Source organism: Podarcis muralis, chromosome 2 (assembly GCF_964188315.1).
Source record: "Podarcis muralis chromosome 2, rPodMur119.hap1.1, whole genome shotgun sequence".
Taxonomy (NCBI): domain Eukaryota; kingdom Metazoa; phylum Chordata; class Lepidosauria; order Squamata; family Lacertidae; genus Podarcis; species Podarcis muralis.
The window spans coordinates 110,055,063-110,066,899 of record NC_135656.1 but is presented as its reverse complement, the minus strand read 5'-3'; the positions used below and the strand labels follow the sequence as shown (position 1 = coordinate 110,066,899).

At 47.4% G+C, this 11,837-nt stretch overlaps 1 protein-coding gene across 3 annotated transcripts in view; it reads left to right on the top strand.

The window, feature by feature from the left end:
• Positions 1-618: 618 nt before the first annotated feature.
• Positions 619-11,837, top strand: part of DDR1 (discoidin domain receptor tyrosine kinase 1) — a 65,050-nt gene continuing 53,831 nt past the window's right edge. The window contains exon 1 of one of the 3 annotated variants that reach the window (XM_028719768.2): positions 619-870. The gene's annotated coding sequence lies outside the window, so the exon portion shown is untranslated. Of the gene's footprint in view, positions 1,010-11,837 lie in introns of all 3 variants that reach the window. The other 2 variants (XM_028719766.2, XM_028719769.2) reach the window with 2 other exon arrangements.

Genomic DNA, 11,837 nt, shown 5'->3' with positions numbered 1-11,837 from the left:
TTCTATAAAAGCATCTCCAGCCTATTGTATTTTATTATTATTATTTTTTACAGCGCCACGCATGCCATGGCATAGCAAACAGCTACAATAAAAGAAAAAGATCTGGAACACTGATTGCTGCAGAGAAACTTTCCTCTCCCTCCTGAGCAGGCTGGAGAAGTGGCGCTTTAAGAACCCTTGGCTTTATCTTATCTCTCACAAAGAAACCACAGAGAGATCCTTCCCAGGTTGCCCTTTTCTGTCCAGACAAAAAGCCGGAGGGAGGAGAGACCTTTGCCCGGCGACTTTCGGAGCTCAGCTTCGCCTTGGGGTACAGCAGCCCAGGAGGAGCCGCCGCTGCCTGCACCCCCCTTCTCTCTCCCTCTCCTCTCTTGCAGGCGCAATCCAAGCGCCACCAAACTAGGCGAGGGGGGCCTCTCTTGGGAGAGAGAGAGAAAGAAAGAAACTGGCCAACAGCTGAGCAAAAAAGGCGTGAGTTAATTTCAGAGAGGCTGGCGCGCTGGCGATGCGAAGCGAGAGGGGGCCGGGCTGGAGAGGTGGGTGTAAAAGAAAGGAAAGGAAAGAGGAGGGAGAGAAGGAGGGAGGGAAGCGCGCGCGTTGCAACGCCTCCTGCGCCAGCCGGCCGCGGGCAGCAGCCGAGTCCCCGCCCCGCCAAGGACGGCCAAGGCGGGGAGGGGAAGAGAGAGAGAGCGAGCTATGCAAATCGGGCTGGATGAGATCAGCCGGGAGCAACTGGCTGTGCAACTTCGGAGCAGGACTCTTTTCCCTCGCCAGTTGCAAGGCGGCTCGGCTCCGGCTCGCGCTTTTGCGCACGGCAGACGCGCCTTCTCTCTGCGCCCTGGTTCCCGGCTGGATTATTCCTCTTGCCAAGTGAGCTCCGGAGGTGGAATTTCTATCTTTCTGTCTTGGCGGAGTTAATTCTCTCTTTTCTTTCCGCCGCATTTTACCCGGTTCTGTAACTGGCTGGATTTAAGCACTGTTTGAGTTTGACGAGGAGAACCCAGAAAAGGTAACCCCCCCCCAACCTCTCCACTCCCGTGCGCCTTTTCCTTTTCCTTCCTTTTGTAACCTTGAGCCAGCGTTGAAAGTGAGACGAACCCGGGCGAGGCAGGAGGAGTCCATAAAGCAATGAAAACAAACGGGGGCTTCTTCCCAGTTCCTGGTCTGGGCTTGGCTTCAAGCCATTATCACCTGCCGCCTGCTTGCTTTGTATACATACGTGTCAAGAGAAGTGGATTCGGGGCGTAGCGGGGTGTCCTCTGGAGTCTTGAGCTTAGGCTGCGTTGGGGCTCCCCATCTCTTAGCAACAGAAGCTCCTCGGCGTCCGGTTTAACCCTTGGAACGTGCGAAGAAGAGAGTGTCCCTGACCATGGGCAGAGTGCCTTTCCCTCACCGTTAAGGGCTGCGGCAGACATCGCGAATGGGCTGCGCTTTTGTGTGGCAATTAGCATGCAACCCAACTCGTCCTACCCGCAATTGTGTGCACCGCTGAATGCGCAGTGACTCGCACATGTATAATATGTTCCCCCGCCTTCAGTTGTACACTGCTCTTGAGCTCTTTCGGAAGAGAGTCGGCAGTGTGGTGTAGTGGTTAGAGTGTGGGACTAGGCTCTGGGCTGCACCTGTTCATGTCGTTGGGGGATTTGCACAAAGAGAGCCGGTGTGTTGGAGTGGTTAGAGTGTTGGTCTTGGACTTGGGGAGCCAGGGTTTGAGTCCACCTACCTCACAGGGTTGTTGTTACGGATGACATGGAGCGAGGAGAACCACGTTCGCAGCCTTGAAGAAAAGGTGGGAGAGAAATGTAGTAATACATACTGAAATCGCTGCTGGCAATAATGTACAGATATATATTTACATCTAACCACAGATGATTCAGAGATTGCACACTAGTTTGTGGATGTGACTGCTTTCTGTATGGAAGGGTTCATTATTATTATTATTATTATTATTATTATTATTATTATTATTATTATTATTTTATTACCTGTGAAACATCCCAAGGCAACCCCAGCTAGGTTCTCTTTTCCCCGCCCCCCCGCCCCCGTTTTCCTGGGATTAGGGGAAAACAGGTTTCCAAACACCCCCTGCCCAGTACCTATTATCTGAGACGTGGTGTCATTTCTGATCTGTGTTTCCCACAATGTGCATCTTGTAAAAACCGAGATCAGATTCCACCCTTTGATTGATTTCCCTCTTCCCCACCCCTTTCATCTGGCTTTTCTGACCAAGAGGCTTTATGGGCCAGGGGCCTGAAACTCCAGCATGTGCAAAGTTGCCTTTCATTTCCCATTTTTCAGCCGTGACGCCAGCTGCTTTTCGAAAGGCAGGTGGGTTTTGAGCTTCCCTGCTGCTTGCCGATGGATGAACAGCTCTTAACCTTTCTCTCTGGTTCCACGCAGGGGAAAAGAAGTGGCTCTCTTTAGGTTTGGGCATCCGAGAAATGCCAGGATTCTAACAGCGACAGATTATTCCTTGGCGTTTTAATAACAGCAACCGTGGACTTAAGTTTAGAAATCAAGACTATTACTATAATGCACCAGGGTTGCAATGCTAGAGATTTATTATGGTGATTATTCAGGGAGAGCACTCTTGAGTGCTTAGGAAGAGCACTGTGCATACAGACAAGCATTAGTATTTTTATTAACAGGGTTGGGGTTCGTCACAACAAGGCAGATTGCTGATGTTTTTAAATCACCTTGTCCTGTAATCACCATGTTTAATGAGGCAGCAGCAGCAGCAGGAGCCAGGAGCCCACATGGCTCAAAAGGGGGTTCAAACCACCAGTGGGGATATTGGCTTGTATCCAACGTTTGTCATACTCAGTGTTCGAAATTCGCCAGGCACGTTTTGCAAGTGGCACGGGGCCAATTGCAACTGCATGGAGATCTGTGGATGCCAGGCTGGCAACGGGCATCTCCATCTGGCTGGTCCCTCCAGTTTTCTTAAGCAGGCAAGCAGAGTAGTTTAGTTTATATTCCACCTTTTTCTCCAAGGAGTACATGAGTCAACCCCCCCCCCCAAATCTTGGTTAATCCCTAAAACGACCCCTTGAGGTAGGTTAAGAGGCTGTGACGGGACCAAGGTCGCCCACTGAGGTCACCCTCCTGGGTCCTAGTTTGACACTCTCTTCTTCTTTCTTTGGCGATCACTCGTAGCCGAGTAAGATTGTCTTCCATAAACACGGTTTTAACAATGAGTTCGTAAGTGACTGTGGAGGCCAATTCTGGATCCACATGTCCTTCCACAGTGGGGACATTGGTTTCCGGGCGGGAGTTGATCACAGTGTGGATTTGCCAAGCGTGCCTTCCTCTTAGCACGTTTTCCCCTTGCGTTCTGAGTTCGAGTGTCTTCAAAGCCCACGGCACCTTTGGTAAAGGCTGTTCTCCAACTGGAGTGCTCGCAGGCAAGTGTTTCCCAGTTGTCAGTGTTTATACTACAGTTTTTTAGATTTGCCTTGAGACAGTCTTTAAACCTCTTTTGTTGACAACCAGTATTACGCTTTCCATTTTTAAGTTCGGAATACAGTGGTACCTCGGGTTAAGTACTTAATTCGTTCTGGAGGTCTGTTCTTAACCTGAAACTGTTCTTAACCTGAAGCACCACTTTAGCTAATGGGGCCTCCCGCTGCTGCTGTGCCGCCGCTGCTCGATTTCTGTTCTCATCCTGAAGCAAAGTTCTTAACCCGAGGTACTATTTCTGGGTTAGCAGAGTGAAGCGTCTGTAACCTGAAGCGTATGTAACCCGAGGTACCACTGTAGTTGCTTTGGAAGACGATAATCAGGCATCCCCACAACATGACCAGTCCAACGAAGTTGATGTTGAAGAATGATTGCTTCGACACTGGTGATCTTTGCTTCTTCCAGTACACTGGCATTAGTTCACCTGTCTGAGGTCACCCTTCCAGGTCCTAGTTTGACACTCTAACCACTACACGACACTGGCTTCCTAGAGTACTTCCACTATGGGCAACTATATAAATTAAGCAGGTAAATAAATATGGGGAAAGCAAAATGTCACTTAGAGAAGGATCTGAAATATTTCCTTGGAAACTTGAATTTGTTTTATTCTGGGTGGTTTCATTTGATGCTTTTAATGTGTTGTAAACTGCTTTGAGATTTTGTCTTTAAAACATAAAGCGCTATAGAAATAAAATGAATGCTAATACTGGCAATTTCATGCGGAAAGAAGATGGTGCTTAGACATTCTGTGGTGGCGATCCTAACCTAGGTTTAAGGTGCCATTTGGCGTTTAGCATAAATCTGAAGCTATTGGCAGGGAAGTAACATGAATAATATGAATAGTGAAGAGCAACTTTGGGTGCATTCATTTCAGGGTAAAACTTAGTTGGCTCTGTGTGTGCAGAAGCAGAGAGCGGTCATTCTTTGAGATGGATTGATTTCGGGTAAAAGGGGACACGTCCGTGTTGCAAACAGTATTTAAGTAGCCAAATGACAAGAATCTCAGAGAAGGGTTGGGGATCCATCGCAGAGCACTTTCTTGGCTCAAGGTTGCGAGTTCAATTTCCGACACTTCCGGCAGGGCTGGGGAGATCCTGGGGAGCTTCTGCCAGTCAGAGTAGACAACACTAAGCTGGTCAGACTCAATAGAAGCTTTGTGCGTTCCTTGCTGTATCAGGCTCTGTCCCCCAATGGTTCTTGCACTGGACAGTTGGATGCCTTTGGGAAAGGATGCAACATAGGGCAAGGGGGCAACAGCGCTGCCACAAGTGTTGCTTCCCAGTAACTGAAATTCGTTGCAGTGTCTTTTCTGTGTGCGCAAGTTCCCTCTGGCAATCTGCATCCAGTGTTCAGGCTGGTGGAGGTCAAACGGGTCACTGTCCCACCAACCTCAAGTCCTCTTTAAGTCCGCGTCACCTACATCCAAGGGGGTGAATGAAACTGCCTGCCAGCTTCTTCCTCCCTCTGGACCTCAGCAGGGAGGAGGATTGGGGCAAAGCCAGGGTTCCTTGGCTCAGCCTGCCATTGGCTGCAGCTGCACATCCTGTGTGGGCTCCCAGCGTCCCACCTTACCTGTCTGAATGACACCAGCCAGTGAGGGCCATGGCTTGCACAGCCAAAACGACACCACCCAAGCGCAAAGGGGGCGTCAGTTGGAGACCCGGGGGAACCCTGAGGTTTGTAGAAGTACAATAAATCTTTATTTTGAAGGGGTGGAGGGGGTGGAAACAACCCAATGCATACTAAGTGTGCTGCTGCTGATTGTTTTGTGGTGGTTTTCCATATATCTCTATCTCTCTCTCTCTCTCTCTCTCTCTCTCTCTCTCTCTCTCTCTCTATACAGTGGTACCTCAGGTTAAGTACTTAATTTGTTCTGGAGGTCCTTTCTTAACCTGAAACTGTTCTTAACCTGAAGCACCACTTTAGCTAATGGGGCCTCCTGCTGCTGCTGCGCTGCCGGAGCCCGATTTCTGTTCTCATCCTGAAGCAAAGTTCTTAACCCGAAGCACTATTTCTGGGTTAGCGGAGTCTGTAACCTGAAGAGTATGTAACCTGAGGTACCACTGTATCTACCGTATTTTTCGCTCTATAAGACGCACCAGACCACAAGACGCACCTAGTTTTTGGAGGAGGAAAACAAGAAGAAAAAAAATTCTGAATCCCAGAAGCCAGAAAGCAGCAATCCCTCTTGCTGTTCTGGCTTCTGTGATAGCCGTGCAGCCTGCATTCGCTCCATAAGACGCACACACATTTCCCCTTACTTTTTAGGAGGGAAAAAGTGAGTCTTCTAGAGCAAAAAATACGGTATATCTATATCTGGACTGCCCTTCCCCAGAGGTGGTCACCAGGCAGTCCATCATCATCATCATCATCATCATCATCATCAATAAAATAAATAAATAAAACTTTATCATTTATACTCTACCCATCTGGCTGGGTTTCCCCAGCCACTCTGGGTGGAGAATACAGTGGTACCTCGGGTTACAAACACCTCACGTGACAAACACTTTGGGTTACAGACTCCGCTAACCCAGAAATAGTACCTCGGGTTAAGAACTTTACCTCAGGATGAGAACAGAAATTGCATGGCAGCAGCAAGAGGCCCCATTAGCTAAAGTGGTACCTCAGGTTAAGAACAGTTTCAGGTTAAGAACGGATCTCTGGAACGAATTAAGTTCTTAACCCAAGGTACCACTGTATATCATAAAACAGAAAGCTTAAAATAAGTCTCATGAGGTACATAATTAACAACATCCCAGAAATGACTTTAACCCATCAGCTTCTTAGACAACCAGTGGAAAAGGGGTGTGTGTGTTTGTGAGTTGGTGTGTTTTTAACCTAGTGTATTTTTCTTCTGAGCTTTTGGCCCTTCATTTGGAGAGTAGCACTCTGGCTTCTTTTCATGGGATGGGATCTGTAGTCCTGGCTCCTCCTCCTCCTCCTCCTCCTCCTCCTCCTCCTTCTTCTTCTTCTTCCTGTTGTTGTTGTTGTTAACTTTGTTTTCAGTCTTTTATTTGAATCATCGTGTTTTTAGGTTTAATTGTTGCTTTTTAACTTATTTTGGTGCAAGTTGCTTTGAGTTGCCTTCTAAGAAGAGTGACAAACAAAATAAATAAGTAAATAAATAGTAGAATCTAAAGTTAGGCCTTCAGTTTGGAGATCATTCCACAGACAAGGCCTCAGGCTGAAATTCCCACTAAGCTAGGAGGTTCACTGAGAGGCCATGAGTCAGTCAGTCTGTCTCTAGATAGCGTACCCCACAGGCTTATTGGGAGGATAAAAGTGGTTGGAGCGAAGCACCTTGCCCTGAACTCCTTCCAAGAAAGGCAGAATATAATAATATTCATAATCACCATCTTCTATATGTTTTGGAAAGTTGCTTGTTTGCTATTTGTAGGAACGACCCTTTTAAAAACATCTTAACCGTGTTTTGCACAATGGCTCCTAAGAACGAGGAGCGGGTTTGCTTCTGTGCTTGGATACGGTTGGGGAACATTTTGAATCAAGATGGCGGACGGAAGCTTTCCGAACACTGGTTTTTTTGGTTTATTAGAATTCCCAGATAACTCTGGGTTCGAGGAGGCTAGGAATAAATAAGCGGGACGGGGAAGAAAACGTTGCAGTGTCATGTGCTTCCTGTTCAGGGTTCCATCTAACCGCAAGTGCCCATTTCCAGGACACTCCATTTATCTCCATTTCCTGTACCTCGTCCAGCAGCCACTCAGTGTTCTGTGTCCACTGAGCATGCTCAGTTTGCATCGGACTGTTTTGGGGGCCTCCTTGCCTTTTATTCCTTCTCTCCCCAACTTCCTGTAGATTTCGGTGTACTTTTGCAAATCTAGGGGCTTCTGCAAGCTTGCGGATCTCTTTCTTTTGTGCTTAGGATGGAGCTGTTTTTGGCTACATAAGGACCAGCGCTTGGAGAGTGAGCTCGCTATTCGTGATAATCCTCCCGGCTCTTGTTTCGTGATCACACCAGCGGTGGAGCCTTCAGTTCTGGTTTCTGTTTAGGGAGATTTTGCAGATAAGTAGCTGAGGCTGCAATTTGTCAAAGGCCGCACGCTACATGTGTAAACAAACAAGGCGGAATGGCATTAGCAATGCTCTCTGACCAGCTGACTCTCACATGCACACTCATTAGTAGAGAGATGTGGCCGATCCCAGTTCCCTGACAATTGCACCTGTAAATACTCGTTTGCAAACATTCTTTTTTGGTCTACCCACACATTAAATTCTCATATGTCCAGTCAAAAAAGACTCCCAGAGCAACAAAGAAGACAGTCTATGCCCTCAGAATCTAAAAGGCACGACACAAAAGGAAACGGGGATGGGGAGGGAAAAGGAAAACAAGCAAACACAACCACCAGTTAAGCTAGTACAGTGGTACCTTGGGTTACAGACGCTTCAGGTTACAGACGCTTCAGGTTACAGACTCCGCTAACCCAGAAATAGTAACTCGGGTTAAGAACTTTGCTTCAGGATGAGAACAGAAATTGTGCTCCGGCGGCAGCGGGAAGGCCCCATTAGCTAAAGTGGTGCTTCAGGTTAAGAACAGTTTCAGGTTAAGAACAGACCTCTGGAACAAATTAAGTACTTAACCTGAGGTACCACTGTAATTATAATTGATCTGCTGGAGCTGAGGAGATGTTGGCGCTTGTCTCTCAGCAGAAACAGTGGAACAGCTGCCGCTTTCCGTATCTCCCTTTGCCGCAGCCTTTTTGATTCACCGTCAGTATTGTTATTGTTTGTTATTTAATCAAAGTGAAAAGACCCCTGCCCCAAGGAGTTAACAATCTGCATCTGGACCATGGGGAGATTGGGAACATGAAAGGAGGGGGAAATTGCCCAAGAAGAAAGGTAGAGGACAAGGCAGCAAGATTTCTAGCATTCCTGGGCGGTTTGCTCCCTGCTGCACCGTTATGGCATATCTTTCTCTGTAACTGTAATATTCAATAGTTAACTAAGCTGACATGTTAATAAAGGCAACATATCATTGATGGAGCACTCCACACGTTCAGGCGCCTCTGCCAATAATCACTCCTTGCGGGATACGGTGGCTGAATCAGCAGTCTCTTAGATGGAATCCTGTAGGGAGCTGAGGTGAAGTTGTCTGGGGCAGTGTAAAATGATGAACACAGCAAAAGGCCATTAAGAACGTTCTCTGACAACCCAATATTCTCATGTCTGTCGGGGCACATTAATCGACCCTTAGGGCAAGCTTATCCCCCGTCGGTGTGTGGTTGCTTCAGGAAAGATTCAGGTTTGAACACAAGCAGTTCTGTGCTGCTGCAGTTTTTCTGCTGCAGAACTGAGACTCTTTAAGTGGCTTGCAATGCAAGTTTCTAGTCCTTAACACGGTTAAGAAGACAAGCTTGGGAGTGGGGCCCAGAGGGAAGGCAGGCAGTAGGATGGCTTCGGTATGCGGCTCTCCATGATCTGGAAGAGCAAAATAAGCAACTTGATCCTTTGTTTTTGTGCTCAGTAGATTTATGTTTCTAGATAAGTGAGCGTAGGTTGGCGTAATCGAGAATCTTCGCAATATAAAAGAGCAAGGAGCAAGCCTTTAAAAAGAAAAGAAAAGAAAGCTTTGTAGGAGACGAGAATGCCCCTATAGTCACTTCCCACAAATGGTGGCAACTACCATATTAACTCTGGAGTCCTATACATCTCGATGCAGAACTACAGTTGTACCTTGGAAGTCGAACAGCCTAGTTCTCGAACGTTTTGGCTCCCGAACGATCGAAACCCGGAAGTGACTGTTCCGGTTTTCGAATGTTCTTTTGGAAGCGGAATGCCCTACAGGTCTTCCGTGGCTTCCGATTGGCTGCAGGAGCTTCCTGCAGCCAATCGGAAGCTGCGCTTTGGTTTTCGAATGTTTTGGGAGTCGAATGGACTTCCGGAACAGATTCCGTTCGACTTCCAAGGTATGACTGTATTTGTTTGCTTATTAGCATTTCTAAATCACTTAGCATTTAAAAGATCTCTAAGCGGCACAGAGAAACCCAACATAAATGCAATGGGTACCATTGAGCTAACTTCTTGTCCCATCAACACAAGGATTTTCACTTGTGTAATGGAACTCCCACCCCACTCTTCTCCCCGTGTACATCCCATGACCCCCCAAATCTGCTCCAGAGGGTGGGTGAACCCCAGAACAGATTTACGAAGAAGGGTGGGGAGCTCTGTTGCAAAGGCGGAAGTCCTTGTGCTAATGGAATGTGCTACTTGGAAACCACCCAATAAATCAGTATAATGAAAACAAGAGATAACAAACCTAAAAGGAGGAAAGCAGCATCCTGAAAAAGAGATTTTTAAAAAAAACATTCAGTAATAGTCAGCAAAAGCCTGGGCAGAACAAGATGTCTGTACAAGATGTTTGGAAACAACTGATGGATGTTGCTTCTCATATGGCCAAAGGGTGATGGTGGAAAATGCCCATTTTCGGGTTGCCGCTCTGTGAACTATTTGAGTTCAGTGGGAATTACTCTGAGCTAAATGAGAATAGGGTTGCGGTCTAAATAGCTTTTAAAGAATGCACCTGTGAAGGATCACAAAAAACCATCCTCCATGTTCTGAGATGGTCTACCTCTGGCCACCAGATGTTAAGGATTTTATTTTTTAAGGAATGGGAAGGATATCCTCATGGAGCCCTGCGTGTGACCTTCCCATCTGGCTGACCACTGTCAGCTGATAAAACATTTGAGATTAGTGGACTCTTGACTTGACCTAGCACGGCAATCCTCATGTTCTTGGGGAGGAAACTGAGGCTCAGTGTAATTTGAGAGGGCTTTGGCCTGAGGACAGCATGCTGGTTATTATATTACCCTGGACACAATCATCAGCTGAACACAGTCCCTCCCTGCCCCAATAAAGCTCAGGCCATCTGCAAAATACAGTGGTACCTCAGGTTAAGAACTTAATTCATTCCGGAGGTCCGTTCTTAACCTGAAACTGTTCTTAACCTGAGGTACCACTTTAGCTAATGGGGCCTCCTGCTGCTGCCGTGCCACCGGAGCACAATTTCTGTTCTCATCCTGAAGCAAAGTTCTTAACCTGAGGTACTATTTCTGGGTTAGCAGAGTCTGTATCCTGAAGTGTCTGTAACCTGAAATGTCTGTAACCCGAGGTACCACTGTACATTTGGAAAGTCGTAGGCTCAAAGCCTCGCATCTTAGGCTAGCAGGTGATGGGAAAGACCTTTCTCTGCCAGAGACCCTTGGACAGCTGCTGCCAGTCAGAGCGGAGCAATGCCAGGCTAAAGTAGCTTCCTGGATAGCGTTGCTGCTTTGACCGGTGTGCTGGCCTGTTAGCGGTCTTTTCTTAGATTTGCTAAGACAGTTCATAGTTCTGGGCTGGGCTGGGGAATTTGTACATAGCTGTCAACTTTCATATTTGGAAAAAAGGGATCAGCAGCCTTGAAAATAAGGGATCAGTAGCCTCACCCGTCACTGGGACAGTCTACGGGATATCTAACAATCCGGGATAGCAGTGGGAAACGGTGCTGGAATAAGGGAATTTCCCTCAGAAAAGGGAAGGTTGACAGCTCAGAATTTCCCTCAGAAAAGGGAAGGTTGACAGCTCAGAATTTCCCTCAGAAAAAGGAAGGTTGACAGCTCAGAATTTCCCTCAGAAAAGGGAAGGTTGAATTTGTAGCCCTCTGGGTGTTGCTGCCAAACACGACTCCTATCATCCCTGGCCAGTTGTGGTACCAGGTTATCAGCTGGGCGGGTTGCTGTGCCCTGAAGAGTAAAGAGTAAAGGCAGTCTCCCCCTCCTTTTCTCCTAACCCCTGCATGACCACCTTCGCTTGCTGAGATTCTTTCTTCTGCGATGCAGTTAAATACCCAGGGGCTGCTGTGCCCTCCTTCGCACCTCCTCATGCCATGTGGCATTCTTTTCATTACTACAGCTGTTGTGCTGTGCGTGGGTTGGGCTTCGTCACATGCTGTGGGTTTGGTCTGCAAGGGATATTGCTGGGTTGTTTTTTGGGGCCATTTTAAAGAAAGAGATGGGACTTGTTTGGCGTCTTGGGAAATCACAGGTTGCATCCAGTTCTGCCGTTTGTCTTCTTCGGCCTATTCAGAGAGGTGGACTGTGTCTGGATCTGGAAAAGGAAAGACACCGGTCAACTGATGGCAAGATAGAACCTCCAGTTTCAGAGGCAATCTACCTCTGAATATGCCAAAGGATATTTTCACAACAGAAAAGGGCTTGATGAATCTCACCCTCTCTCCAAGCAACGCTTGATTTTCAGCGAAAGGCCCCAGAATTCTCTCTTCTCCCACCCACCCCATCTCATTTTTATTATCAGAGGACGTTCATTTTGGCATAAAGGGTGGTATTCCATGCTAGTCCTACTCAGAGTAGACCTACTGAAGT